Below are 5,085 nucleotides of genomic sequence, written 5' to 3'. Positions count from 1 at the left end.
ATGGCCAAGGCTTGGGCTAATGCATTGCTTCCGCATACCTGGACCAATGGGCAGTACACACGTGGCACCCCATGGTTGGAAGCCCTGAGACTTATAAGCTAAGAGCAGGGGCCTCGGGAGGACGGAGAGAAGATGGATGTAAGAGAACAATAAAGAGCTGCGCAGAAAACCGACCAGTGGTCACGTCGTTCTTGCAGGCAAGGCCGCACGCGACACATCGTCTGCTAGCCTCCCCCATGGAGGAACCCTTCTCTCCGTTGCTTCTTTCTAGCACCTTCTTCATGAGATGACATCCATATCTCGCTTCTGCTCCACAAAAGCATGAGGTTTGATGCACAGACCCACATGCAGTCAGCTGAGAAGAGGACCTGCTTCTCAGTGGGCTTCTCGATAGCACCTTTGGGCGTAGCTGGTGGGTCAGGAGGATGTCTTTGTGGGCGGCCACGGGTGGAGGGACGCCTGTGATTCCAGGGCCTGAAACTTGGCGTGGAGTTATGTGTGCAAATTTTTGAATGTAAGATAAGAATAGTGGGGGGTATGTGTGACGATGTATGAGTGAACGTGTCTATGTATCTTAATTTGAAAAATTTTCAAGTGAACGACTATTAAGATTTTTTTTAAAAAGGAAAACATTTAATTAAAATTCTTCCATGAAAAGCTTTGTCTTAAGGAAGGATAGGTAAAGAGCCCTCCTTCTAATGTTAAGTATTTTTTTCTGTCATGAACTGTTTTACTCTGTCAGATACTTTTCTCTTGGGTGTTCGAGGGCAAGCAGGTGATTAAAATCAGTCTCCTTTTTACTACCGAGTCCAGTGAAGCCTTTGGGGCTTACCTTTGTGGACGCATGAAGAGCCTTTTGGCTCCCCCAGATCTTTACCAACTCTGTCATCTGCCGGGATGGCCACTGTCCTGTGTGACCAATGGCTTTTTTTTTGGTAGGATGGAGACATTCCCTGTTTTAGTGACCTTTGATACAGGGGAATGAAACTCCCAACCTGAAAGTTACCTGGGCTGAGCTTGTGTTCTGTAATCCCCAATAATGAATTTTAGGAACAAACGGAGGTTAAAAGCAGAATATTTATTGGGGGAAAGAAAGCTCCTGTCTGAGAGAAAGGGACAGAAGGGGGACTGGAGCAGGTTGCCCCTGAATCTGTGTTTTCCAGAGATTTTTATAGAGCAAAACTATGTGGTGAGGTGGGTCTAAGGTAGAAAACATGGGAACTCCCTAGATGGGCAAGAGGTGACACAAAACTGTGGCCAATCAGTAAGACTACAAGCACAATTGCTCAGGTAAAAGTGATTAAATCCAGGACCGAATAGGGAAGCGAGTCACATAGCAAGTTAGTCAGCAGGCAGGCATGAACACAGAACAAGGGCTTTTCCTGTAGGGGGCTGGGTTAGTGACCCTTCCAGGCATCCTCAAGGTGAGAGACCTATTTAGAGTCTCAGTCTCTGATGTCTATCCTTAGGGAAATCTGCGTCTGTTTGATCTTTTGTCTTGAGGTCTGCCCACGGCAGGGGTGTCTGTCCCTCCCGCAGGTGCAGTCTCCTGTCTTCCCTATTGTCTCCAGGGTCTAGCCCTGTCTGACTGCCTATTATGTTTTTATCTAACTCAGCTGCCTGCAACACTATAAGCACATTGGGTGATCCCTGTCCCCTGGGACCATCACTCCCCCTACTCAGGATGGCAGGGGACACCAGAATTGCATTCTCAGAGAAGTCCCATTATGCCCTGTGCCCTGGATAACCTTGGAGGGCAAATGTCAAAATCTCGGTGTCTTCTCACCCCTCTTATCCCTAAGCCTCAATTGGTGACTGTCCAGAAGATCACTTAACTAGTTTTATGGGAGAGTTCTAAATTTTGAGGGGATCCTGGGAGTTGGTATCATACCCCATTTATTCTACAGAAGTAGCCTATCAGCCTAAAATCCTGCTCATGGTGTCTGATCCAGCACAGCAGGAGCCAGGCCGCCCCTGCGGTGGCACTTTGTGGCTGTCCTGCTTCTCCACAGGTTCTCTGGCTCCTAAGGCAGGAGGTCCCAGCTGAGTATGGCAGAGGCCGCCACCCTACCTTCCCTCTGTGACGGTCAAGAGGAGCTTCAGGGGCATCACTTTCCAACCTTGGGGGAGGAAGCTCTGAAACTTGAATAGGGGACCCTGGTCTCTGTGGGCCTAGTGACTAGGGAGCCCAGAAACCTTGAGAATGGACAGCCTCATGCTTGTCTGAGGACACATAATAGAGGAAGAGAAAGGGGGCTGAGAAACAGCCCCTAGCACAGAGGAGACCTGGAGCCTTAGGCCTTAATGGAGTCAGTTTCGATCCTATCTGTACCATGAAACTCTCCGGGGAAGCTTCAAACCTACCGGCCTGGGCCCCCTGGCCCTAAACCAATTAAGGTAAACCCCTGGTGTCTGCTTAGATTATGCTCCCATCTGAGACCTCCCTCCTCTGACAGAAGGAGAGGCAGGTCTTCAGCTGGCTGGTGAGCCTGGGGAAGCGACCACCCGAGAGGTGCAGGTTGACCCTGAATACTACTCTCCAGAGACATTAAATCCAGGCCCAGGGCTCTCAGGGAGCCCTGCTAAGAACTGCCATTGCCTCCTGACCAAGATTCTTGGCTTGGCCATGCTTTAGTTAGGCTTCTGAATCTTCTGCTAGGCCCAATTCTATGCTTCTTTGTAAGATTCAGTCTTGACAAAGAATCCCACCGATCAGTCAGTATAGTGAGACCCCGTGCCCATCTTCAGTACCTGAGCACAATGGTGACCTCATCCTCTTTGATGTGTGTCAGGTGTCATTCTGCACCCCCCAGGCGGTGTCTCGTCACCCTGATCCGCCATCCTTACCAAGAACCCTGTTAGGTTGAGGGAGCCTGCAACCCTCCTCCCTCCTCTTTGTAATTTTCTGCCTGCCTTTGTTGGCCATCTTTGGGTTTCCTACCCTCTGCCCGGGCTGCATTTGGAGCCCACTTAGTTTCTCCCCTACTAGGCAAAAGCCTGTTGCTGTGATCCTGTACCTTTGGCAATGGTCCTGCCAAAGAGCTTCTGCACTGTGCTTTTTAGCAAGTGTCACCGACTAGCTTTTTCTCTCAAACGCCCTCTGGCAACACTTTCATTTCTTTCTGAGAAGTCTGTTTCTGTCACAAGAAGCCCAAAGCTTTACTGAGGTGATAAGGTGTTGGGTGAATAATTCCCAAGTCAGATTTTCTGCCATGCACCTAACCTCCTCCAAAGGACAGATCAACCCTGGCTGCTCGCCACCCAGCACCTGAGCCCAGAGGTATCTGGGGTGGAAGGAGTCATGGATCCTGGGCCATGACGTGGAAGTCCCAAGACTGGGGAGCCCAGAGAGTGCGGGGGACCTTCCCTGAGCTGAGGAGATTGCACTTGGGAGCTTGCTGGCAGCCAGGGCTCCTGGGCAGTGCTCCTGCATGGTAGAAACCTAGGACTCTAAAGTTGTCTCACTACCCCAGGGGGAGGGAAGGGGCCAGGTGGGCGGGGACCAAGAAATATGGCACTTCCTATGCTCCAGGGCAGTGGGTGATTTGCATCATGTGTGGAGGCTTGTTGGTTTAGTGGCAGGTCACCGAGGGGGTGCAGAATAGAAGCCTGCTGTGGGGAGATATGAGGACTCATGAAATGACCCCACCCTAAAGGTGCCACATATGGAGCTGTGACTGGAACCCTCAGTAGTGGGTGTGCATAAAACCACTTTGGCACTAGAAGTCTCTTCAGGCTGTGGGTTCATATGCAAAGGGTTCCTTGTCCTCCTTCAGGACTGTTGTCCAATGAACCTGGTTTCTCTGACCACCCTTCCTCATCAGAAATGTTTTATTTCCTCCTGTTGTAGATCTCAGCCTTGGGGTCTTCTTTCCAGTTGGCATCAGAGTTATCAGTGTCTTGTGTGCCTTTTGGGAGACGCTTTAGGAGTGCTTTTTCTTTAAACAGAATCACATCTGCTGCCACTGCTTTTGTCACTGAACAGTTTACCTTGGATTGGTGGAGTTCTAGCCCTTTCTTATGCAACTACTTACCACCCAACTCCTGGAGTGCACCACAGTACCTAGACTACAGTTTCCTGTTGGAGGGGTCTTGGCTTCCAGTCTAGTAGTAAAGCAACAGCGAGTTTCTTTGAATAAGTATGTTGAGCAACTCACATTGTAGAGACACAGGAGGGCACTCAGGAGCTCAAAGTAGGAGGACTCAGAGAGATTATTACATCCTGGGGTTAAGATCAGGGAGCTCTGGGGCTTCCCCAGCCAGGGCAACAGAGGTTGAGGACATCCTAAAGAGGTCTCAAGGGCCAACATTTCAGTCTTGTCCCTTGACAGAGTTGCAGAATTCCTGCCCCTCTCCCTGCAGTTTACTTTCCTGTTTCATGACCTGAAGGCCCCCATAAAATCCCATTGGATCAAATATGCAGTGGTCGCTTGGAATGTGGGGCTTGGCTCCAGGAGCCACCAGATAACAAGATCCTCGGACACGCAATCTGGTCTACAACACAGCATGGTGTTTGCATAGCACCAGCCAATCCTCTTGTGTAATTTAAATAATCTCTGGATTACTCACGACGCCTAAGACAATGTAAATGTTAGGTGAGTAATTGCATATGGTATTTATTAAGGAAAAAGTCTGCCCCTTATTTTTTAGTACAGATGTAATTTTTCTGAATATTTTTCATCCACGGTTGATTACATTCATAAATGTGGAAGCCACAGCTACCAAAGGCTGACTGTAACAGTTTTTGTGAACAGAAATAGACCACTGGTATTATTTTTTCCTCCAGATCTTCCAGTGGAGACGTGTCGTCCTTGCACAGACCTTCGAGTCGGTTCTGGGAAGCGGCAGCGGGCAGAGGGCGTTTTGCATGCACTTACAGGGCAGGCCCTTGAGTGCATGTGCATGTGCACAGGGTGTCCATAGCTGGGTTTATCTTCCTTTGCACTCTGAGCCTATCTCTGGGGCCTGCTGCTGTTTCCCTAGGCGGAGCAGTGCTCCCCTTCGGACACACCCAGCTTCTCTGCCCCTCAGCATTGCCTCAGGCAGGAGCGTGAGCTCCGCTCTGTCACTGTGCCCCTCCTCACA

The sequence above is a fragment of the Octodon degus genome, unplaced genomic scaffold (genome assembly GCF_000260255.1).
Source record: "Octodon degus isolate 3935 unplaced genomic scaffold, OctDeg1.0 scaffold00009, whole genome shotgun sequence".
Classification (NCBI taxonomy): Eukaryota; Metazoa; Chordata; class Mammalia; order Rodentia; family Octodontidae; genus Octodon; species Octodon degus.
Note: the sequence above shows the minus strand (reverse complement) of the source record.